The sequence below is a fragment of the Pseudorca crassidens genome, chromosome 3 (genome assembly GCF_039906515.1).
Source record: "Pseudorca crassidens isolate mPseCra1 chromosome 3, mPseCra1.hap1, whole genome shotgun sequence".
Classification (NCBI taxonomy): domain Eukaryota; kingdom Metazoa; phylum Chordata; class Mammalia; order Artiodactyla; family Delphinidae; genus Pseudorca; species Pseudorca crassidens.
Window position 1 is genome coordinate 144,041,236 of NC_090298.1, and position 26,317 is coordinate 144,067,552.

The window sequence follows — 26,317 nt, forward strand, 5'->3', positions numbered from 1 at the left end:
TTTGTCATTTGCAAACAAAAGATTTCTAACACCACCTGGATAATATTTATTCTATCTTCTCTCTGTTTTTACTCTCTAAGCCCTAGCTTAAGCCTTGTCGTTGGCCTTGGTATCCCTACCCTGGATTATTGTACCAGACCACCAACTAATAATGACGATAGGATAACAGTAGTAGTTGAATAACTGCTACCTACATGCACTTCCTACTTATTACAGTGACCCTGCCAGTTGATATTCTCCTCTTTCTCCTCCTCCTGATGAAGAGACCGAGGGTCAGAGAGATAAAGGACAGTTAGCAAACAGCAGGGCTAAGATTCAGACTCAGATGGTCTGACTCCAAAGTGCATGCTCTTTGACCACAGCCTCATCCTGATTAGTTGAACTCTAGATGGACCTTGTTTCTCCCACACAGATTTTTAGGGTAGGAACACTTCGGTCCTTTGGAAGCACAGAGCCACGAGTAGCCAGACTGTCAGATATCCTGGACTTCATGGACGCTTTCTAGGGGCACTGACTCTACTTTTGGTGTATCATTTTTCTTCTGCCTTCGTTTTCCTTTCCCCCAATTTCCATACTTATCTTTAATTTTGCTGCCATGCTCTGACTGGCCATGCTTGGATGACCTAACCAGCGCTGGGCAAGCACTGAGGTCAGCTGTGCTCTCTGATTGGGCTGCCTTGGATCATATGCTCTGCCCTGAGACTTGATCAGTACCACCCAAACCAGATGGGTGGAAAGGGGGGGAGATGATTCCTCAGGGTCCAATCCAGGTGCTATTACCAGAAGGGGTAGCCGCTCCTTCTCACCTGCTGTCCAAGACCTCATCCACACAAAGCAACAATCATTTATTTGGTTTTGAGGCTGCCAAGCCCTCAACGGAACACTTGCAGGACAAAGAGGGGTTGGGCGCAGACTTGTCACTGATCCAGATGGTGAGAAGTTCGCTGTCTGAGAGTAAGTGTACTATGGACGAACCTCTGAGATGTCCTGGGATGAGGTCATAGCCAAGGAAGCATAGAACACCATGGGAACAATTCATTTTGCTTGGGGATGGGAGCGGGGGCATTAGAGAAGCCATACTGAGGAGCTAACACATGAGCTGGGTTTCAAAGGGTGTGGTTGCTTTCATTAAGAAGGAGTGGTAGGGGAACAGCATTCCTGGCTGAGGGAACAGCATGTGCGGCAGTGCAGAGGCATGAGAAATCTGGTGCATTCTGGGAAGAGAGTATAGTTGGGTGACAACGCAAGACAAGGAGGGGGAGGAGGGCAAGTGGGGCTTAGCCTGAGGAATAAAGGGAAACAAAAGCATAAAATCTATCACTATTAGGTAGGGTGATCTTTCTTGGCCTTTTACCTAAACTTTGCTTAGACAGCCCAGGAGGAAGTTAGTACTTCCCCAATCTGCAGTTTCCCTCAGGAGAGGAAGGGTTAATTCAGAATAAGATGAAGAAATGCCTGGGGAGCTGAGTGTGGAAGGGAGAGACCAAGGCAGCCTGAAACTTGAGCAAGGGAAAGGGGGCTGGGGAGGATGGGGGCAGGCCAAGGAAGGGACAGGTCAGTTGCTGAACTCATAAAAACGTCCATGACGAGCCCTGCACTGGACCTGGGGGATACAGAAAGCAGTAAGACAGGGCTCCTAGACTGGCTGGAGAGACACACAAGGAGGTGGAAAAGACAATAAAGTGTACTGAGTTCTGTGGCTTGGGCTGTGTAGCAAGTGTCTATGGGGAACACCTACCTCAGGCCAGAGACATGGAAAAGGCCTCCTAGAGGAGGTAATATTGGAACTGGGCTTTAAAGGATGAATAGGAGTTTGCTGCCTAGAGATTGAGGAGCTCTCATAATTCCCTTATCCCCCCCTTTTTTAAGACTGGCCACACTGTAGCTACTTGGTCAACATCCGTCCTTTCTGCTGGACTCCTCAGGGACAGAAACTCTATTTGTCTGGTTCATTGAGTTCTCGCCTAGACCTAAAAGATTGCCTGACACAGAGTAGGTGCTCAATAATGTGTGTGTGCAGCCTGGGCAAAGGCTCAGCAGACAGTGCAGACAGAGGCAGCAGCAAAAAGTGCGGTTTGGGACAAGGCAGGTAGGACAGGCAGAGTCCAGGGCAGAAATAGACTTGATTGCCCATCTGAGCAGTTTGGATTTTATCTTCTAAACATGGAGGGACATGATCAAATTTGTATTCACCCATTTATTTGACAAAGACGTATGGAGCACCTATTATATGCCAAGTATTGTGTTAGACCCTAGGGACACCATGGCAGCAAGACCAGCTCCTTCCTCACGGGAGCCAACGTTCTTATGGGAAAACAGCAAACTTGTAAACCATTAAGAAATAGTGTATCTTCAGCTAGTGATGAAATGCTAGGTAGAAAAGCAAATATGGATAAGAGGCTAGAAATTGATGAGAAGCAGCAGGTTCAGTGCCAGATGAGGAATGTGTCAGATACGAGTGTGTTACTGCAAGGAGCCAAGAACCTGGCTCACAGTAGCCTAGTGTGTAGGAGTTTGTATCTCGCAATAGGAAGTCCAAGAGGTAAGCAGTCCAGGGCTGGATGGGGACTCAGTGGTGATGTTGAGAAATCATGTTCCTCCATCTTCCCATTCCATCTAATTAGCTCTATCTCTGATGCTTTAACTTTTTTTTTTAATGAAGAGAATGAATTCATGTATTTCATATTTATTTCAAAGTACATAATTAAAAACACTTAAGTTGATGCTTTGCTGACATAAATTTCTCCATCCAGAAAAATTCGGAAAAGTATAATGCTCACAAAAATGACTGGTATGAGTTTTGGGCGTTGGGACATAGGGAGAAGGGCCAAAGCCACAGCTGGGTTGATGTGATCTATGATTGGATGGCATCCATGCGTGTGCAAGGTATTCAGTTCCTATCCTGGGCGAATTCAATGGAAGCAGGTATTCAAAGCCAGAAATGGCCATGAGAGTATAACCCCGGTGTCCCCCTAGCTCCCACAAAGAAACGTTTTAAGGAGAGCATCAGGCTTCCTAAATTTTATAGAATGGGAGATAAGGGATAAGCTGACCACAGCTGACATTTGGTTTACTAAAGGATCATTCTGGGGTGGTGGGGAAGATGGATTTGAGGAGGAAAGTCTGCAAGTCCTGGGACAGATGGGGAAGCCTGGATTAGGGCAGGTGACAAGAAAGGAGATGGGGGAGCAGCTTTGAGAACTAAGGGGGAGAATGCTGACATAGTGACAGTTCATGTAGAGCTGAATGAAGGACCACACCGAGGTGAGAAGACCTAAATGCAGCTGCAAGAATCAGTGAGCCACTCCCAAGTCCCCAAAAATATCAGGCCCCCTTTTGGAGAGTTACTTGTAAGAGACAAATTCCAAGATGACTTTCTGAATGCTAAGGAATTCCTGAGTTCAGCCTGCCCTTCTTTTGTTGGTGGAGCCAGCCGGTCATGGAATCCAAATACTCACTGGGTACTGGGCATTCATTAGTGTCTTGATAGCCAATAACAAATCTATTTTAAAACAAGCAAACAAACATGGAGGCAGATCTTTGAGGAGTTTGGGGGAATGCAGACCAGGCAACCCAACCCTTGGGCCCTAGTCATTGGACACTTGAGTTGGTCACTGATTAGGGGAGATTTTGTTGACAGGTGGTAAAAATTGCTCTACAAACTTGGGGCCTGGAACCTCCCTGGTGGTGCAGTGGTTAAGAATCCACCTGCCAGTGAAGGGGACATGAGTTCGAGCCCTGGTCCGGGAAGATCCCATGTGCCACGGAGCAACTAAGCCCCTGAGCCACAACTACTGAGCCTGTGCTCTAGAGCCCACCAGGCGCAACTACCGAGCCTGCGTGCCGCAACTACTGAAGCCCGTGCGCCTAGAGCCTGTGCTCCACAACAAGAGAAGCCACCGCAATGAGAAGCCCACGCACCGCAACAAAGAGTAGCCCCCGCTTGCCGCAACTAGAGAAAGCCTGCAGGCAGCAACAAAGACCCAATGCAGACAAAAATAAATAAATAAATATCTATTTTAAAAATTAGTTCCTTAAAAAACAAAAACAAAAAATCTTGGGGCCAGGAATTTCCTGGTGGTCCAGTTGTTAGGGCTCCGCGCGGTGGTCCAGTTGTTAGAGCTCCGCGCGCTCACTGCCGAGGGCCCAGGTTCGATCCCTGGTCAGGGAACTAAGATCCCACAAGCCGCGTGGTGCTGCCAAAAAATAAAAACAAAACAAAACAAAAAACCAACAAACAAAAATAAACTTGGGGCCGTGTGGGGCCGTGAATACCATCTCCTGAGCAAGGAAGGGTGGATGACTGGTCTCAGAAAAGCTCCTTCCCCATAGATTATGACGTTTATTTGTCTTTAATGTAGCTAGCTGAACTGGTTTCGGGTAATCAAATAGTCCACACTGCCTGGGCCTGGCACTCTTCTAAGTACTGGGGAACAAAACAGAAAAAATCTATGCCCTCAAAATTCTGGTAGGAGGAGACACCCAAAGCCCTAAATAAACAAGTAGTCTCTATATGGTATACTAGTTGTTTCCTTTTGTTCTTCTATGTTAAGCAGTGCTCTTGGAGCTAAATCCATCCTTCACTGCACAATTCACTTGTAAGTCATGCTGTCTTTTCCTTCTTCAACCCTATAGTCAAAAGGAGATTTGGTCCAGACATGTGCCAATCCATCAGCCATAAAGAGAGTTCTGGGTACTTATTTTCCTAAAGTTTCTCATTCCAGTATTTGGGAGAATTAAAGATGGAAGCATTGAAGCCCCAGAGGTGAACTGTCCAAAGACCAGTCGATTGACAAACAAGACCCAGGTTTCCCAATTCACAGGCTGAGGGGGTACAAATTCTCCATTACCTGATGGTAAGACTATTTGTTCTATTCTCCAGACCAAGCTGGTGGCCCAGGGGTTGATATGCACATGTCTCATGGTAAAGACATGATTAAGTGTACTGCTCTTGACAGGTGACAAAGAACTTTCACATTTGTCACCTCACTCCATATGCCACATAGACTTGCTAAATTTAGCTAATGAAGGTACAGGACACCTTAGTTAAAGCTGAACACGATATCTGAAACATACTTACACTAAAAAAAATCTTTGTCTATTTGAAATTCAAACTTAACTGGGTGTCTTAGTGCATTAGGGCTGCTATAACAAAATACCAATAGACTAGGTGGCTTAAAAACAAACGTGTATTCTGATAGTTCTGGAGGCTGAGAAGTCCAAGATCAAGACACTGGCAGATTTGGTGTCTGGTTAGAACCCTTTTCCAGGTTCACAGATGGCCAACTTCTCCTGTGTCCTCACGTGGAAAGAACAAGGGAGCTCCCTGGGGTCACTTTTATCAGACTCATCGCATTCAGGAAGCCTCTGACCTCATGACCTTCCAAAGGCCCCACTTCTTAATACCATCACATTGGGCATTAGGATTTAGCACATTAATTTTTTTTTTTTTTTTTTTGCGGTACGCGGGCCTCTCACTGTTGTGGCCTCTCCCGTTGCGGAGCACAGGCTCCGGACGCGCAGGCTCAGCGGCCATGGCTCACGGGCCCAGCCGCTCCGCGGCATGTGGGATCTTCCCGGACCGGGGCACGAACCCGTGTCCCCTGCATTGGCAGGCGGACTCTCAACCACTGCGCCACCAGGGAAGCCCTAGCACATGAATTTTGATGAGACACAAGGATTCAGTTTATAGCACTGGACATTCTGTATTTTTTTCTGGCAACCCTAACCCTACACTCCTCACAGGCAGGCAATATCAGTGTCCCCATCTGATCATTGAGGCTCAGAAGGAAAATTTTCTGAGGTCAATCCACCAAAGCGGTGGCAGAACCTGGCCCCCAGGTTAGCCCCGGGATGCCATCTTCAAGGCATCAAGGATGCCCTGGGGTGGAGTGTGGTGGTGGTATCGGGGCTTGAAGGGATGAACACTGTAAGGGAAGGCCTTAGAGGGACCAACCACCGTGAGTCGTGGACCCCACGGTCTTCATATTAGAGGGCAGAGAAGAGAGGGTTTCCATTCTTAGTTGTAACATGTTTTCGGTTTTAGTTTACTGCACCAGGGCCTCGGCAACCCAGCCAACAAGGCTGGAAATGCAGGAAGCCATCTGGAGCTGAGTGCTGAGTCATAGGGCCTGGAGAAAAACAAGAACATAGGCAGAGGAGGGGGTGGGGAGCAACCTCCCTGGAGATCGCGGTGGGCACTGGAAATAGAAACTGCTCTCTTTGAAGCATCTGTTAGAAGGTCCAAGATCACCACGCGACTGCAACCCCCTTCCTATTAAGTGCCAACTGAATGTAGAGCTCTGTTCTGTGAGAATGTCAATAAGTCAGGTGGTGTAGCAGAAGTTTCTAGTTTTTTTTGGGGGGGGGTGGTAATGGGTTTTTGTTTTTGTTTTTGTTTTTGTTTTGTTTTTCAAATCCTGGTTCATCCTCTTCTCTTACTACCCGTCAGCCCTTGGACGGTTTACTTAAACTTTCTGACCCTGTTTCATCTTCAGGAATAATAATCCTCATCTCATTAAGATAGTGTGAGGGTTTCAGTGAAATAACATTTTTTACAAGTGTCTTGCCTAGGTTTAGCACACAGTAGATGGTCCGAAAAGGGTAGGTTTTGTTATCAGAGAGACCTAAAAATATCTTCCTGTCAGGTTGGTGTGGGGATTAAATCAGATAACGTATCTTCACTCTCAAGAGAGCGCTGGACCCAGGTCTTAGCAAGAAGTCAGCTAATGACAGAGATTCCTTTCTCCTGGTTTTGCCCCTGAGATGGCTGGTTCTGGTCCCCCTGGGTGCTGTTTAGTAAGGTAAATACACACACAGTGAATTCTTATATGATATATGTTCATTCCATCCACAAATGTGTCCTTTAACATTGTTCATGTCACTGGTTCAGCCTCTGTGGAGGTAGAGACAAATGAAATGAAGATAAACATTCCTATTTTTCCATTGTTTTTAGCAACTGTTCTGTGTCAGGCACTTTGCGAAGTACTTAGTATCGGAGTCTCAGAGCAACTCTTTCAGATCGGTACTATTATAATGCCATTTTATAGTTGGGAAAACTGAGGCTCAGAAGGATTCAGTACGTCATCCAAAGGCACAGAGCTAGTAGGTAGCAGAGCCGAGGCTCAGTCCCAGGCCTGACTCTTCCAAAGGTCCTGACTATTCTACAATGGACCAGATCCCAGAGGGAGAAAAACCCTCAGCTGGAGATTTCAACTTATTCAGGCACAAAGGTAACTAGACAGCACAGGGCAGTGAGATGATGAAATGCCAGAGGAGAGACTGGCCATCAGAGTAATCACAGTTCTGGGCTGGGAGGGGCTCCCTGAGGGACTTCCTAGAAGTTGGGTGTGGGGAGTAGCACTAGACCTTGAGAAAGGAGATGGAGGAGGGTATAGAGAAAGCAGGTGAGCAGAAGCACACAGGACTTGGCCAGGTATGGGCAGTGTTCAGCGAGAGGCCAGCTGGCCGAGCCCAAGGTGTGTTTTGGAAGCAAAAGGAGGAATATCCAGTTGGGACAGAATCTGGCTGGGGCAGGCTGTCATCGGTTTCCAGAATGATAAACACCTCAAGCCCAGCTGAGTGATTTCTAGCCTTAGAGCATCACTGCTTAGAGGATGCCTACAAATCACGTGCTGGGCCTAGGCAGCAGTGCTCGAAGGTGTACCTGTTGTTGAAAAGGAAGGAGGTTTCTGCAGAGTCAGTAGACATCACCTGTCTTGCCCAGTGGCCTCAACCTTAGGTAAGGAGATAATGACATTCCCTTTGCCTTCAGAGGATTCCGCTAAGAAGAACAAATGCTAAGGGTCATCAAAGCAAACTCAGAGATGGTACACCTTTTCTTCAAGCCAGTCTGGCAATATATATCAAGAGGATGAATGCAAGCCCCCTGTGTTCCCATGATTTTACTGCTAGGAATTAATCCCAGGGAAATGGTCATAGAGGTGTGCAAAACAGTGTGTGTACAAGGACAGTTGCAATAGTATCACTTGCCAACACAAGAATCAGAAATGTACCCCCCCCAAAAAAAAATAGAGAACAGATTTGTGGTTGCCAAGGGGAAGGGGGAATGGGGGAGGGATGGATTGGGAGTTTGGGGTTAGCAGATGCAAACTATTACATATAGAATGGATAAACAACAAGGTCCTACTGTATAACACAGGGAACTAAATTCAATGTCCTGTGATAAACCATGATGGAAAAGAATATGAAAAAGAATGTATCTGTATTATAACTGAATCACTTTGCTGTACAGCAAAAATTAACACAACCTTGTAAATCAACTATACTTCAACAAAATAAAGTAAAAAAAAATGATGATATATCCCTTCAATGGAATACTACACTGCCATTAAAAGTCATTGTGGGGCTTCCCTGGTGGCGCAGTGGTTGAGAGTCCGCCTGCCGATGCAGAGGACACGGGTTCGTGCACCGGTCCGGGAAGATCCCACATGCCGCGGAGCGGCTGGGCCTGTGAGCCATGGCCGCTGAGCCTGCACGTCCGGAGACTGTGCTCCGCAATGGAAGAGGCCACAGCAGTGAGAGGCCCGCGTACCACAAAAAAACCACAAAATTCATTGTGGTCACACCATATTAAATGAAAATATCAAGTTGCAAAACATTAATATAATATTATCCCAGCTTGAAAGTACATTAATCTAATTCATTCACTTATTAAGTAGTTAATGTGCTGTGTCCCAGGCAATATTCTGGGCACTGTGGGTATGGAGGGGAGCAAGTTTAGTGTATTACTTGGGGGAAGTCAGACAACGAGCATATAGACTGTGTTCAGGAATAAACAAGGTAATTCCTGAGAGTAGTACAATGCCATGAAGAAGATATAAGATGGGCGAGTTTAGAGTGAGTAACAAGGGAGGGATTATCTGAGGAGCTGACATTTTGATTGCCACCTGCATGTTGAAAAACATCTAGTCATGAGGATCTGGGGAAGAGCCTTTCAGGCAGAGCAACAAAGGCCTTGAGGGACAATGCAGTTGGAGTACTAGAAAAAAAAATAAAGGAAGAGAAATAGTGTGTGAGTAGGGAGAGAAGAGGTAGGGGAGAGGCAGGCACAGGCAGGGTAATGCAGAGTCTGAAAACCAAAGTGAGGTGTTTACAAGGGTTTGGATTTTATTCTAATTGCAGTGGGATGCTACTGGGTTTTAAGTCAGGCAATGATTATATTTACACTTATATTTATGTAACCAGAAGGAAATACATCAACAGGTTAATAGAGATCATCAAGGGATAGTGGGGTAATGAACAATTTTTTATTTGTTTCTGTGTGTTTTTCTGTAACTCCCAAACTTTGGCAGTTAGAAGCAAACAATAATTTCTCTTAAAAAAAAAAATTCGCCAGTGTGAGCCAATGGCTGCCAGTTACGTGGAACTGCAGTAAGAAAAGACTCTTGCCCACGCCGTCTCATTGGATTTTCGCAGTGACCTCGTGAGTTAAGTCAGACCATTTTAATGAGCTCCATTTTACAGGTGAGAAAATTGAGGTTGGAAGGTGCAGAAAATGTTAGAACTGGGACCAGAATCAAGTTTCTACAGCCTTTGCCCAGGTTGGCTGATTTTGCCACGTAGCCGAGCCTCTGGGCGAGTCTGCCTTAGATGCAACCAGATACCCAGAGGCCCCAGGAAGAAGTCATGGAATTACTCCTCCCTGCTTGGGGGAAGGTGGGAGGGACCTACAACCCCCAACTGCAAATGGCTAGTGCAAGAGCACGTGTGTGCACGAAGAGGGGTCTTGCCCACATGTTAGATGCTCAATAAACATTTGTTAATTAATGAAATAACTTGCTTTCAGGAAAACGCTGCTTACCCTCGGGAAGTGGTTTAGCTGACTTCACAATTCAGTAGCTGCATGATCTTAGGTTAATTTTTCTACCTTCCAAGCCCTGAGTCCTCCTCTGGAAAATGGAGATAAAGTCTGTACTCGTTCACCTCTGTGAAGTGTGATAGTTGGGGGCAGGCTCTGGAGTCCAGCTGCCTGGGCTTGAATTTACTTCTACCCTGTTCTAGCTATGCCCTTGTGGAGCTGCTTAGCCTCTTAACACCTCAGTTTTCTCATCTGTAAAGTGGGAGTGATAATACTTGTCTCCTAGTGCTCGTGTTAGGACTAAATGAATGAATAGAGAAATTTGAAGAGGTCTCAGCACATAGCATTTGCTCCTTAAATGTCAGATAATGTCAGCATTATAGGGAGCTTGCATTAAGGGAGAAGCTTTCGGAAGCCCACAGAAGAACTTAACACAGGGTGCCAAGCAGTAGAAGTTTCTGCTACTGCCTTTCTACCACCATGCCTACCATTATTACTGCTTCAGTGGTTTTTCATAGGAAACATATAAATTCACTGTCCATCTTTTTGTTTAGAAAGGAGACCCCTTACCCACCAGGAGGGTCCTTTGCCAAGTTAAACAAATAGATCTACTCTCTCCCATCTCAGGAGGTTTCTGTCTGTTCAAGGTCACGGGAAGACTTCCCTGGCATTTTCCAGTGTCTGTCTCTAATTCATTTAAGGAGCCACTTTTTACATTTCAGGCTTGACATTTGCTTAATGACATGAATGGAGCCTCCTCTGGTGAGTGGCCTGGGGTCACGGGACCTCTGACCTCCACCCCTGTTTTCAAGCTTGAGTTATTTGAGGACCACCAATAATTGTGCAACAGCTGTATACCACTGGGTCTAGTCTTTCCCTCATTTTTCTTGAACTTGTCTCACATTTAAAACTCAAAATACATTTATTCAAAAGGGAGATGTACTCATTACCATAAATGGAAAGCCACAAATAGAAGCTACTCATAAAAAGAAATACCATGAAAATAAAGCAGTATTATTGAATTCTAGAGGAATAGGGTTGCCCATTGAAGACTCTGGGCTCTTGAAGCCTGTTTGATTTCCATTTAAAAGAGAGATTTGGAGAGGTGTGACAGACCTATTAGTACCACAGTAAGATTGTCTTCTTGGTGTAATAAGAAGGATTGAAAACAATTTAAAGAGGAAAAACTCCCAATCACACAATTCAGTGTTTTTATTTCTCTGTCTCTTCACCTTCTAGACTTTCTCCTGTCTGCCAGGGGCTCCCTTCTATGCGATTCAGTTCTTTTTTTTTTTTTCCAATTTATTTATTTATTTTTGGCTGCATTGGGTCTTCATTGCTGCACGTGGGCTTTCTCTAGTTGTGGCGAGCGGGGGCTACTCTTCATTGCAGTGCGCGGGTTTCTCATTGAGGTGGCTTCTCCTTGCGGAGCATGGGCTTCAGTAGTTGTGGCATGTGGGCTTCAGTAGTTGTGGTTCACGAGCTCTAGAGCGCAGGCTCAGTAGTTGTGGTGCTCGGGCTTAGTTGCTCCACGGCATGTGGGATCTTCCCGGACCAGGGTTCGTACCTGTGTCCCCTGCCTTGGCAGGCGGATTCTTAACCACTTCACCACCAGGGAAGCCCTGATTCAGTTCTTTATTGAGAAAAGCTAAGGAGCGACCAGCCCATCCTCTGCTTCTCACTTGTTAGGTCATTTTAGAAAGATTCTTAGCCCTCTCTGAAGGCTAGGGGGCTGAATTAGAAAAATGTTCTTCTCTGATGATTTCCAGGCCCCCAAAGTATGTTGGATGCCCATCCGTGCTTTTTACCTGCTGATGGAGCAGGCGTGGAATCCATCCAGAGGATGGCTTCCTGGAATAGTTCCGGTCTCTGGATCTCCATGAGAAGCCAAGATGTGTGATTCACCACACAGCCACAAATGAATTCACGTTTCCCGGGGGTGGACTTTCTGCATGTTGAACCGAGCGGTTGGATGGCTATGTTTCAACTGAAAAAGGAAGTAGCCAAGACCCCTCTCTGCCCAGCCCAGATCCTCGGAAGAAATGACAAAACGACCTCAGGTTTCATCCCCTTGTTCGGCAGCCCCTGCAAGTGCTTCCTTCCTCAGAGAGCGTGGGAGGAGCTGCTGAGGCATCGCTCCTAAATTATTCCCCTTTTCAGGTCTTCAACCTGCTTCTAAATCGGCTGGGATCTGCCACACCTGTGCCGCATCCAGATTCTTTAACCTGACGTGCAAGCCCCTCCCATCTGCTTCCAATCTGCATTTGCCGCCGTGGCTGCTGGGACGTCCTTCCTTGAATCCCCTGCTTCTGGCAAGTTTGTTCCCTGGCACATAGTAGGTGTGGAAATGGAGTGTAATAAAAGAGTATGTCTTATGCTGGACTGCCTCTACTGTCCATTTCAACATGTAGTTCTTGAGTGTCAGGGACAAATGGTGCTCAAAGGCTTCCTATATGCCTGGCCCTGGTGGGGTGACCACTGTCTCGATTCGCTGAGGATTTCCTGGTCCTGGCACTGGAAGACCAGAACTAGGAAACACCTGGGACAAAGGCAAAGCAGGATGGTTGGTCACCCTGCTGGATTAGACTACACATGCTCTATCTCTGTGGGACCTCAGCATAGGGGGAGAGGATGACAGTAAACAAATTATCCCGCAAAGACATAAGTAATTACAAGCCATGGTGAACGCAGAAAAGAAGCCAGCCCTGAGCTGAGAGCCCTGTGGGTACAAAGAGGAAAAGGCATAGCTCTGGCCCTGGAGAATCTCCTGGTTGCAGCCAGGAGAGAGAGGGACACACAGCTTATTTAATATCAAGTACCAAGTGCAATGGATCAGAAATCTACCCTCTCTTTTCTCTGTTCACAATGCACTGTTTCTATTTTAATTGCGGTTTCAAGCATCAGAATCCCATTCCGGTAAATTAACTAGATATACATCTATTGAAAGGGTATTACAAGGAAAAGCTGAAAAACTAGGCCTTGGAAGAGAGAGAAACGATTGCTTCTTAGGGAGTTGAGAGAGTAAGAAATATGCCAGAACAAAAGAACATGCCTTGTTCCATTTCCATTAGAAAAATTGTCTTGAGCCATTCTCTGCCCTTGGGTTTCTCTGCCCAATATTCTAATTCCAGGAAGAAAGAATTCAATAGCCAAGCCTGGGTCTCATGACAGCCCCTTGGCTAGGCTAGGGGGGCACCGTGATTAGAAATCCACCGAAGTAGCTTGCGATGGGGGATGGGGCCCGGGGGGGGGGGGGGCGGGGGGGCTGCTAATGGACACCGAAGGGCCAGGATGCTGGGAAGGTGAGGGCTTCAGTCACCTGCTATCTCCTCTTCGCGAGGTGGTCCAGACACAGCCTTCCCTAGAGCTTCCAGCTCTGTGGTCACTGCCTTCCAAGGAGCTCTCTGCTGGACTTATGTCCGGAATATTCTGTTACCATGGACAGCCCCGTGCTGGCAGCTTCCTTCCCCAGGCACCTTGACCGTGACCACCTTGAAGCATGTGCTGTGTCCTTGGGTCCAGCTGGTGCAAACCCTGTAACACTCTGTAAGTGTTGATGAGGACTTTCTGGAGAGTTCTAAGGAGCCCACTGCCCTCCAGCCAAACCAGTCTTCTTTCTGCTTCTTATATACTCAACCTCCTTTGCTATCCCTTCCACCCATTTGCCTGCTTTGCTGACCTCATGGCACAGCAGTTCTCCATCAGGGGCAATTTTACCCTCCAGGGACATTTGGTGACATCTAGAGACAGTTGTGGTTGTCACACTAGAGAGTGGGCTGCCACCAGCATCTTGTGGGTAGAGGCCAGAGATGCTACTAAACATACTAAAATGCACAGGACAGACCCCACAACAAAGAACTATCAGACCCCAATGCCAAGGCAGAGGAGTCCCGTGGCATGGCTGGATGCCCATGTCTCCGCTCAAAATTTCTCCGCTCTAAGAGGCCTTCTCTGACCATCCACCCATTTCTTTCTCTCTCACCCCCTATTGTATTTTCCTAAAATGATTGTGTCTGTATATTCAGTTGCTTGTTTGGGGCCCGTCTCCTGCAGGAGGAGGTCAGCCCTAGGAGAGCGGGCCCCCATGGGGCTTATCCCCCACTGCCTGGAGAGCAGCAGCTGGCACACTGTGGGTGGCTCAATACAAATGTGTTGAATGAATGTTTGATAAAGGAGAGTGGCCTCAACTTCTCAAATAGCAGAAGTCAGAACACTCAGCTATGAAGCCCAGTTCCTCTAGGGCTGGCCATCTTTGGGTGCATTTGTCTATTTCCCCAGCCAGTTCAAATTCAGCCTTTGGCAAGTTTCTGAGGCCTCCTGGGCCTCAGTTTCTGCATCTGTTAAGTGGGGCTGTGATTATCAGCCCCTTCTTTGCAGAGATGTGGTAGAGATGAAATAAATGAACCCACAAAACACTTAAGAAAATGCCTGACTCAGAAGCGCCTCTGTAAATGTCACGTCTCATCATCATCATGATGATGACTTGGCCGGAGTAGGTGGTGAAGATGACAGAATGGGCTCTGGGGCCCTCCCAGAAGATCAGGGGATTAATGCAGCTTGCAAGGCCAAAGCTGTCCCCACTTGGTTTTGCCAGCTCTTGCTTCATCCATGAAATAACCAGATGAAGCCTTTATCCATCTCTTGTTTTAGAAGGAGGCCATCAGAAACTGTGGATTTAATGTGGCAGGTGGTGCTGTCCTTGAATTATGAAACCAAAGGAGGAAATTAAAGTGCTCTGTTGCAACAGATATGGGCCAGCAGGGGTAGAGGGCAGTGGCTGGGGCACAAAGGAGAGTGGAGAAGGTGTTTTATCAGCTGGACAATGGCTATTCTTGAAGGTAGCTGGAGTCCTAGAATAATATGATTTTATAGCCTAAAATAATTTGAGGCTACCTCCTTCATTTTATATAGGCAAAGGAGGCCCAGAGAGGGAAAGTGACCCCCAAGGTCACAGAACCAGTTAGTGGCAGAGCAACCCACACTTCTTGTTTTATTGAACAGGGTAATTATTTTTGCTGCTCCAGGCCAAGGCCAGGGGCAGCCTCTGTCCCCAGGCATCCTGACTTTGCGCACCTCTGCTCTGCAGAGAACAGGGCACAAGCACCCCGTGTCTCTTCCCAGCACATCAGGGGGACTATGAGTCAGAGTCCTGGAACCCTGTCTGTGTCCTAGAACCTCAGTTTGCTTATCTATAAAATGGGAATAATAATAGGCCCTCTCTCACAGGGTCACTGTGAGAATTTGATGAGCTACCATCACATAAAGTATTTAGCCACGGGCTTAGCACATAGCAAATGCTGCATAAAATGTTAGTTCTTATTATGGCCTCAGAATTGACTTTAGGGTCCAAACGTCCTTAGGCTGTGAGCCCCTCAGAGGCAGTGCCCATCTATGGGACATCTTTTGTCCTCTATGCCTTGCCAGGCTATCGATGCCTGCCAGGGGCTCGGTAAAAGGTAGTGGCTGACGACAGCCCCCCTTAGGGACACCCATTTCTCATAGGCACCATGAAGCACCAGAAAATGCTGCCAGCAATGCATGTGACTTTTGTCACTAGTTTAGACTTTAATCCTAAACGGATAAAGCAACCCTCCTGTCCAATGGTGAACTGACCTCGTGATGAGGGCTGTGTTTGTTTTCCCAGCCTTTCTGGCAGCACGGAATCTTTCCCCAACTAGCTGTGGGCTATTTGCATTTAAATTGGTTTTCTCTCATTATAGAAATCTCTTAGGTCAGCTGGAGTTTCCATTTTCCTCGGCATCAGTCTGGAAGCTCCGTTTCTTGCTCGAGGGTCCCTCACGCCTTCCTCCCTCTTGCTGACAGTGAGATGTGGTTACGTATTCTCATCGTGGGGACCAGATAGCCTGAGAAAGTCACCCAAATCCCAGGCAGGCTTGGCGTGTTCCTCCCAGGAGAAGGTGGGGGCTGGGGGGACGGGCTGGAGGATACTGGCCCTGCGATCGCAGGAAGGAGACCCTGGGGTGGTTCAGCTTCAGCATCTCGGCCTCATTTTCTCAAAAAACATCGATCGACTAAGCCTGATGCTAGGTGCTTGGAATGCAGAGATAAATAAGACGCACTTGCTGCCTCCCAGGAGCTCCCTGTCTAGCAAAGGAGAGGGAAAAGCAAAATAATACCAAAAAATCATAACATAGTCAAATAATTGCTTTAATAAGGATCAGAATAGATTCCAGCCAGAGCACAGGATTTCAGGTAATGCTCATCATAGACCACGGTCACACACGTGCACGCACATGCACGTGTGCACACACACACTAGCTAACATGTTTATAGCACTCACCATGTGCCCGGAGATCTCTCTAAGCAGATAATACATGGTCTTTTACTTTGCTTCACTTTATTGTACTTCTCAGATACTGTGTTTTTTACAAATTGAAGGTTTGTGGCAACCCTGTGTCAAGCAAGTCTATGAGTGCCACTTTTCTAATAGCATCTTTTTTTAATTAAGGTATGTACATTGTTTTCTTAGACACAATGCTATTGCACGCTTAATAGACTACAGTATAGTATAAACATAACCTATATGCGCTGGGTTACCAAAAAATTTGTGTGACTTGCTTTATTGCAATATTTGCTTTATTGTGTCAATCTGGAACCAATCCTGCAATATCTCCAAGGTATGCTTGTAAATACATAGATATATATATTTATACATAATATATAAATATATATTCAGTAGTATATTAATTTAATCTTCATGGAGGCCATAAAGGAAGTGTTATCATTATCATTGTTTTCTACATGAGGGAACTGAGGTACAGAAAGATGAAATCACTTGCCCAAGGTCATTGCTAATCAACTGTAGAGATAGATTTGAACCCAGGCAGTCCAGGTCCAGAGCCTGTGCTATTCATCCTGTGTTATAACCACACCTGACATAGAGCGATGTACTTTTGTGTTTTCTAGTCTAGTTCAGCTTTCAAGACGTGCTTGTCAAGATCCCCTACACTGCTGTCCTGACCCATCTATGGGCCGCGGACCATGGTTTGTGAAGATTGAATTGAACTATAGAAGGAGGGCCCAAGTCTGCCTGGGAGAATCAGGGAGGGAAAAACAGGGAGAAGATGCTGTGGTAGATTTGAAGGATGACTAGAAATGTTCCAGATGGGTGAGAGGAAGAGCAGAGTATTTCACTAAGGACGACTGTGCCAATCCCAAAAGTATAAGCAAGTGTGGAAGTCTAGGTCTGGGGGGACTCAGATTGCATGACAGTGCTCAGGTGTGATGTGGGCTGAGTAGGTGGTGAGCCGTGAGACTGGGAGACCAGCTGAGACCAGACCACGGCAGGCCTTGACTGTCATGTTCATGGGCTCTGTCCTGAGGGCAGGGGGAGCCATGGAGTGGTCGAGCAGGAGAGGAACATAGTTGGTTAGAAAGATCACTCTAGCTCTGGTGTGGAGGGCTGCCTGGACAGGGAGACAAGGAGACAGTATAATCAATAGAACCAAGAGGTGTAAGAGCCCTACTTGACTGGGTATAATCGATAGGGTTAGGTGGGGGGGGTTCCTGCAGAGAGGCACTCCTGCTGCCCAATGATGCGCTGTGGAGTTGCATCTACCCAGAGAAGATATCCTTATCTAATTCACCCAGACACCTTATGGGCTGGTGGTGGCTCTCGTGTGTGATAGTCAAGAGGGGCAGGGACGGGGCTTAACTAAGGCTGTGGCATTTGAGGAAGAGAGGGGAGACCAAATGTATGAGATAGAGTGGGGCAAAGTAATCCGGTCTTGGTGATCAACCAGATGTCAGGGCTGAGGGAGAGAGAGATCGGACGGTGCCCAGTGTACTGGTTGAGCTCAGTCAGCTTTAATCCTGCTTCAATCTAACACCAGGGGTCGGCAAACTTTTCTGTAAAGGACCAGACAGAAAATATTTTAGACTTTGCAAGCCTTGTGATCTCTGTTGCAACTACCGAACTCTGCCATTATAGTGCAAAAACAGCAATAGGCAATACGCAAGCGAATGGGCGTGGCTATGTTCCAATAAAACTTTATTTACAAAAACAGGCTTTGGGCCAGATTTGGCCTGAGAGCTGTCATTTACTGACCCTGCTCTGTGTCATCAGGTGGCCCAAGCACCAAGTAAGATGACCAACTAAATGTGTCAGGTGGCTGTTAAGGGAGAGAAAGGCTCACACCTCAGCAGGTACAGATAGACCTTATATCTCTCCTTGAATTATGCCCACCTGATCATAAAAACTCACTTGAAATTGAAGAGTCATTCCATCATCTAGTCCCTGGAGCCCAGCTCTGGCAGGATGGAGGCTGATGTCTCACTGCAGATGCTCATTCTCTGTTACAGTCACAGTGGAGGTCCTGGGCTCATAATTCCATTAAATGCAATGCAACAGAAATACTAGCTCACCTTCATTGAATACTCACTCTACAACAGACACTGGGCTTTACCTGAATGACCTTCTTTAATGCTGACAAAACCTCTGTGAGGTGGGTAGGTACTATGACGTATCCCCTTTTACAGATAAGGAGACTGAGGTACAAAGAGGTTCAGTACTCTGAGGCTTGGAACCAGGCAGTCCAATCCCAGAACCTAGGTCCCCAAACACTCTCCAAAGCTGATGTCACAGGCCCACATGGACAACCACGGTCCTGATGGCAAACCCACATGCTAGCCCTAAAACATAGGATAAAGCTGGTCAAACGCTTGGGAATCTTTTGTCCTCTGGCCTGCGCGGCACTCTTATTAAAGACACGCAGTCCAGCAGAGATAAACCCATCTGCTTCCAAAGCAAACCAAATCAACAAAGCAAAGCTCTCCAGGATCTCTGTTATTGAGCAAAATGTTTGTCAGAAATGGGTCCAGATGAACAGATTGATATCTAAAGGCACTGCATCTAAGGAGGTGGGGACAGAAAATGAAAGAAGACAGCTGATTTCCATGTGTTCACTCTGCAAGCGTCCACAGAGGGCTTTGTGGTTCCCCGTCCCTGCCCTCCTGGAGGGCACTGGCTGGGAGGGAGCCAGACACAGAGCAGACCGTTCAAATGCCCTGGACATCATGCACATTGGGGTGAATCCAGGGTAGGCTAGGGACACAGAGCAGGGACATCTGTCTTAGCCTGAGCAGAGGCACCTAGAGCCCAGCCCAGACGATCTGGCGCTGGAGCGGTGGTGAGGGGTATTCCAGGGGAGGGAACAGCATGGTCCAAGGCAAGGGGGTTTGAGGTCTTGCTGGAGTGAGGGGATCATGTAGAAGGGATGTGGTTGGACATGTGGAAAAGCTGGCCCCCGGCAGTTGGCCTGGACCACTCTGGGCTGGAGGCTGCCTCAGTCTCAGCTCCCTTCTGCAACTAGAACAGCCTCGGAGTTCTAGATGATATGCAAATTGCTTGCCAGGAATATGGTGATGCCAAGAACACTCTGCATCTTGAAGTCGTAAAAACAAATGATAGTAAATCACTTCTATCACATCGTCCATTTCACCCTCACTTCCGGGGGCCATGTCTTGCCATAATAGCCTACTTAACGGAGAAGCAATCTGAGGCTCAGAGAGGCATCATAACTTGCTGAAGGTCATACGTTAGGAAGAGAATAGAGCCAGGATCCAAACACACATCTGCCTGACCTCCGAGCCCGGAGTCTTCCCGCTCGGCCTCTCTGCTTCGACATCATAGGATTTAAGGACTTTGTGGATTTCTGAGAGCATTTTCATCTATTATTATATTTGCTCCTCCAAAGAACCTTCTGAATATTGCAGGTAAAGAACCCTGGCTCAGAGAGGTAAAGTGTCCTCCCCAAGGTCACACAGCTTTTGAAGGGCACAACTGGAAACTTGAAGAGAGCTCTTACATTCCAAAGCCAAAGCTCTATCTCCTTTATCATGGCTCCCAAGTCCAGAAAGAAGATGGACAGCTACTGTTCCACCCCTGGATGTTTCTTATTTAAAAAAAAAAACCCAAACTCATGTTCTTTCAATCTCTACATTGACAGGTATTCATCAAGCAATCAAAAGACAAATACCTAGGAGAGCAGAATGTGTAGATCACAGCAGCATGACCTCATAAGGAGCAGATTGTGCCAAGCAAATCTAATTTCCTCTGGCAGAGCGGCAGCCTGGGAGATAAGGCAAAAGGCACCGACGCTGTCGTTTCCCCGGTTCTGAAGCACAAGTTAGATTAGCTCCACAGAAACACCTGGGGGACGGGGAGGGCGGCAGCTCACCCCACACACACCCACAGAGGCACGCACACACGCACAGTCACTCACAGACACCAACACACACACACACACGCACTTCTCCAAAGACACACATGCAAATCGAGAGATGCCCACAAATGCATAGGCACAGACACACATCTATCCACACACCCCCAATTCAGACACACAGTCACTTGAATACACACACGGAGACACACATAAATACAGACACATGCAGAGATATAGAGTCGCACAGAGAGAGACATACACAAGTACACATACACACATACCTGCATGCCTCCCCTCCTCATGCAAACACACAGACACAGAGGCACATGCACACGTTCATACACACACAGAAATAGAGGCACACACAGACGGTCGCAGACATACATCCACACACGGAGACGCACCCAGCATCCCCTTGCTGCCAGTAGGAGCCTACTCTTCTCAAAGCCCTCCTCTGTAGCCCTCAGATTACATCCTTCCCAAATGGGAGCCTCTGAAAACGGAATACCTCTCGGTGTCCGTGCATATTCTCGACACTGCCTCGCTGGATGTCTTGATCCAGAAACTTGAAACACACCCTGGCGGTTGTGTGCTGTTGAGAAAGATTGCGGACTTTGGAGTCATGCTGGTCTGTTCCAGCTGAGGCTCTGCCAGTCAGTACGTGTGGGAACCTGGGAAGGTCTCTTCCCCTTTCTGAGCTTCAGTTTTCTCATCTGCAGAAAGGGCTGGCAGTCCCTGTGATGAGCCTGTTGCACTGGAGCCCTTTGAAGTTCTGGCATTCAGCAGGGGCTTGTCTGTGCCAAGTATTTTCCTTATTTGAATGTCTGTCTTGTCCCCAGTCTGGAGGCACCTTGTGGGCAGGGGTCTTTACCGTTTCTACCCAAGTCAGTTTCCAGGGCTTAGCAGTGTCTGCCAAGCACATCGTAGGTACTCAGCAAATATTTGTGAAATGAATCAAACAAGTGTGTATCCTTAGTTCCTAGCGAGGGCTGGGCACAAAGTATGTGCTCAATTACAGTTAAAGTGTGTTGAGAAAAGCAATACACGAAAGTATAATCGCAACCATGGACCAAGTTCTAACTATATGCCAGGCATGCCCTTTACCGCATTCCACACTCTCCTCGAAACAGGCATTCATTCGTAGATGAGGAAATTGAGATCCAAAGAAGTTAAATAATTCACCCAAGGTTACCGGGCTTCCTGGGGGTGGCAGTTCAAACTCAGGAATCTGTTGAACACACACTCAAAACCTAACTCTAGTCTCCGTGAATAAACATTTTCCCCTGGTGACACAACTCAACTGATGACGTCTACAGCCAACTCCGCTTCAGTTACAATGTGGAGTAACTCTTTAAGTGAATCATTACCTTCAATCCCGGGTTGACTTCTCAGTATCCAGCATCTGTCTGGCGCATCTTCCATATGGTCATGGTTGCGTTATAAAAGTATCACACCCCCAGACTCCCGATGTCTGCATTTCTCCTCGGTCCCTCTCAGCTGACAGCCATCCATCCATCCATCCATCCATTGATCTATCTATCTCTCAATCTGTCATCTATCACCTGACCATTTTCCATTTAAGGCCCATTCTGTCCCCAGATGTTTTGCTTCCGTGTCCATATAAACCACACAGCCCCATCCTGCATCTGTCAAATCTGTTTTCCTCTCTCTTGCATTGGTACAATCCGTGGGTTTAAAACTCAACCAACCAGTAGGCCAATTAAGCTACTTTGCATAACAACCACATCTGGCAGTAATTGATGGCGCATAGTTAAGGACCTTGCAGATCCTGAAAGGTTGCTACACTTGCATCAGCCTTGCTTCTGCACACCTCAGACAGGCTCAAATCCCCACCACCAGCCCCCACCAATTTCCCTGAAAAAAAAAAAAAAAAGAGGAGGATTTCTTGAAGGATCTCTGCCTCTGTCCAGGCACTGTGCAAAATGGAAACAGCCACAGGGCACGGAGGCCATAATTACCCCTCCCCACAAGGGAAAATTAAAACGTCCAAAGATAGTGGCCACCTCGCAGGCAGGGGGCCAGGGCAGGCAGCAGTGACTCATCGGCTGCACCAGGCAGACACTCTTCCCCTGCAAGCAGGCTCCATGCTTACTCACAGCTTTGCCAGGCATATGATCAGAACAGAGCCATCTGAGGGCGAGGGAGGTTCTATTTCTGATAGCTTGAACCCTAACATGATGCAGGTGGGGTTTTTTTTTTTTTTTAACATCTTTGTTGGAGTATAATTGCTTTACAATGGTGTGTTAGCTTCTGAACCTAGGGGCAGGACAGGAATAAAGACGCAGACATAGAGAATGGACTTGAGGACAAGGGGAGGGGGAAGGGTACACAGGTGGGTTTTAAGACTTTTCTTTTAAGTCACTCTCTTGCTTCCCAGTTTTGGTTCTATTCATTGGGATAGCGCTTGTGAACAGAATATATTTTTGAAATATATATAGTATATAGATTAGCCAAGCAGCCTATGTTTTCCCTACCCTTGCCACCTCAAATCCCTCTCCCCCTCTCTCCCTCAGCATCCGAATGAAATTCTACCATGATCAGTTCATTTCATGGGATTGAACTTGGTCCTCGGTCAGGGGAGCGGTTATTCGTTAAAACAGCAGCTTCTGCTTGTATAGAGCAGATGGGTGGGAAGGAAGGGATGCGAACACAGCAAAGGAGAGAGCCACTGTGGGCTGGGAACAGTGCCAGGCACTTTACAAAAGTCATCTCCTCAAACACTCACAGTACCCGACTGTCTCCGTTTTAGAGACGCTGAAAGGGACATTCAAAGAGGGGAAGTGACCTACTCAGCACTTGCAGAAAGACCAGGATGCAGGTTTGTTTGTCTCCAAAGGCTACACTCTCCCCTTGTACCCCCATCACCTCCCGAATGTTTTATAGTCTTACTAAAATGCTGCTAGACACACTGCACTTTGTCCACCTTGGGATGAGAGATAAATGACGTCTCAAGTGCCAATGCTGATACACTGGTGGAACAAGGAGAATGTAATGTTTCCTGGAAAACTGGTCTATTTCACCGAAACATTGAAGTTGAGGACACAGCACGCATCTGCTAGCAGGAGGGAACATTAGAAAGACCAGAAGTCCAGAGGATGGTGGAGCAGAAAGCAAGCAAGCACCTGGGTCCCTGCTGGGATGGCTGAGCCCCTGAAAGCAGCCCTGGAACTCCCTTCTTCAGTGAATCCTAACATCTGTATTTATTTGGGCCAGGAGTGCATGTTATGGTTATCTGCTGTTGAAACATCCTAGTTGACCATGGTCCATAGCAACTATTAGAAAGTATTGGAGGTCTTCCCTGGTGGCGCAGTGGATAAGGATCCGCCTGCCAATGCAGGGGACACATGTTCGATCCCTGGTCTGGGAAGATCCCACATGCCGCGGAGCAGCTAAGCCCACAGCTGTGCCCCACAGCTACTGAGCCTGCGCTCTAGAGCCCGTGAGCCACAACTACTGAAACCCGCGTGCCTAGAGCCCGTGCTCCGCAACGAGAGAAGCCACCGCATTGAGAAGCCCGCGCACCGCAATGAAGAGTAGCCCCCGCTCACCTCATCTAGAGAAAGCCCACGTGTCCCAACGAAGACCCAACGCAGCCAAAAATAAATTAATTAATTAAAATACTGGAGTTCTGAGGCTGCCTCTCTGACATACTTCTGACATGAGTTTTGCTGCTCTAGAGCTTTCTGCCGAGAAGCTTCCTTATCCACAGGGTCCTAACTCCAAACTGGACTTCAGACTAAACGAGTTCCGCCTCTTCACCAACCTTGGGGTTGCCGTCTTGCCAGCTCGGTAAACGGCACCGTCAGAGGTTGTGGAGTCGTCCTGAACTCTTGGCTCTCCATGTCCCCACATCCCCTCAGTTACCAAGTCCGGGTGGCCCTGCCCTCTAGTCTCCAGGGAATTGGTCCCCTGCTCGCCTTGCCTGTCTACCCACTGCAGCCCTGTCTTTCCTTGTCCAGGTGGCTGGTACCCTGACTCTAGCCCATCCTCCACCCCAGCTCAGATAGAACATTCTAAAGCACAAAGCTGGCCGCCTCACCGCATGCTTAAAAATCCTCTCATGGATCTACATTTCCTGGAGATAAAATCCAAATGTCTAGACCTGACATCTAAGACCTTTTGTTACCAGATCCCTGCTCACTCCTCCAACCTTATCTACAGCTGTTCCCCAAGGCACAACCTGCATTCTGTTCAAACAGGCGGCAGCCACCCAGAGGCCCGTCTCCATTCCTCCCCACCTTTAACCAGGCTCTTCCCTTGACTGAACGGCCCCTTCCTTGATTATCTCTCTCATTCTTCAGCCCAGCTCTGGCCTCCCAGGCCCACCCCCTCCCATCTGGTCAGCCCAGATGGGGCGCCTCCTCTGGTCCTCTATACCCTCTGGCGTCACTTATCACCTGGTGTCAGGAGGCTTTCTTGGCTTTAGGGTTTTTAAGACGAGATTCTCAGGAGATTGGAAATATCTCATGGTTTAGTTAAAAACATTTGGAGGAAGAGATGAGCAGAGCAAGGTGCTCCCCACTCCCCTGTTGGCCAGAAAAATGTCCCCCGGGGCTGTACAGAAAAGGACTAGGAAGGGGAGGAATGAGAAAGTTGCTGTCCCGGCTAAAAAGGGCTGCATGCTCTGCTCCCAGGGCCAGGTGTGGGGACAAAGACAAATTTCCCAGAGGGACAACCTGTGGGATCTCCGAGCAGAAGGGAAGGAGGACCCCCAGGGAGGAAGGAAAGCCCAAAAGAGCAGAAGTGTCCACATGGCATGTAGGCAATTGGGAACTTAGACATCTCAGAGTTTCCCACAATCCTGTGAGGCATAAGAAGTAATACAATGACTCCTGTGAGCCCCATAACGTCACGGAGGTAACAGGGTCACCTGATCTGAGACAGGGCACAAACATGGTGACCTGAATTGACCAATGGCTGAAAGATAAATGCCACTGAAACTGACATCGATGACCGGTGGCCTCCCTCCCATCACCTTTGCACACCAAGCACAGATGTGATTGCCGGGGAATGGAGGGGATGGATTGGCTGTGACTCAGCTGTGATCCAACCCGGCAAAATGGAGGCTCAAAATAGAAACTGAACTTAGTTCGGTATAATAAAGAAATACCTATTTTCTATTTATCCCACACCTGAGTTTGTAGACTGAAAATCATACCCATTACAAGTGAATGAAGGAATGAATACAGTTGATAAAAGAAGCTTTGCCAGAAAAACACATGTATTCAGAGCTGGGTCCTGACCTGAAATAGGGGTCCGTCTCTTTCCCCTATTTGGACTTCTGGGGCAGCCCAGTATGAGATGTCAAGAATCTGTGAGTTGGGCTTCCCTGGTGGCGCAGTGGTTGAGAGTCCGCCTGCCGATGCAGGGGACACGGGTTCGTGCCCCGGTCCGGGAAGATCCCACATGCCGCGGAGCGGCTGGGCCCGTGAGCCATGGCCGCTGAGCCTGTGCATCCAGAGCCTGTGCTCCGCAACGGGAGAGGCCACGACAGTGAGAGGCTCGCGTACCGCAAAAAAAAAAAAGAAAGAAAAAAAAAAGAATCTGTGAGCTAGGGACTTCCCTGGTGGTCCAGTGGGTGGAACTCCACGCTTCCAATGTGGGGGGCCCGGGTTCGATCCCTGGTCGGGGGAACTAGATCCCACATGCATGCTGCGACTAAGAGTTCGCATGCCGCAACTCAGCATGCTGCAGTGAAGGTCCTGCATGCCAAAATAAATAAATGTTAAAAAAAAAAAAAATCTGTGAGCTAGATCCAAAGTCCGTCTGCTTGATGATTACAGCTACAGCTAAAGGGTCCCAATGCAGCCAACCTCATAAGAGAGAGAATTGAATGGTCAGGGTCCAGGCTTCTGCTTGAAGGTAACCTCCTGGGCTACCCAGGGCTGAGTGAAGGCACCCCTCCTTCCCGTGCCTCAGGAGAAGGGTGGTCAGGAGAGGCTTCTCTGCAAAAATGAGGCTGGAGAAGAAATCTGAAATTAGGCAGTGAGGAAGGGAAGAGCTACCAAGCAGACAGAACTGTACGTGCAAAGGCCCTGTGGTAGAAAGGAGCTGGGCTTGTTCATGGAAGGAAATAGACTCCTATGTCAGGAACCCAGAGAGAGAAGGTGAGTGATGAAGCAGGACATTGATTGGTGCTTCTAAAATGTTCCCCCCTCCCTCCCCTTTAGTTGGGCTGGACCTAGTGACTTGTTTATAACAAATAGAATGAGATAGCAATGGGATGCCACCTCCAAGATTAGGTTATAAAAGACCTCTTGCTCCCACTCTGTCTCTGGTTTTCTCACTTGCT

The 26,317-nt window shown here is 47.6% G+C and overlaps 2 long non-coding RNA genes across 3 annotated transcripts in view; one reads left to right on the forward strand and one right to left on the reverse strand.

Moving 5' to 3' along the window:
* Positions 1–26,317, reverse strand: part of LOC137222095 (uncharacterized) — a 192,913-nt gene that overhangs the window by 44,605 nt on the left and 121,991 nt on the right. The gene's annotated exons all lie outside the window — the stretch shown is intronic.
* Positions 22,100–25,524, forward strand: LOC137222090 (uncharacterized). The gene is made up of 2 exons (XR_010942305.1): positions 22,100–22,208; positions 22,775–25,524. It is a non-coding gene; the product is annotated as an uncharacterized lncRNA (long non-coding RNA).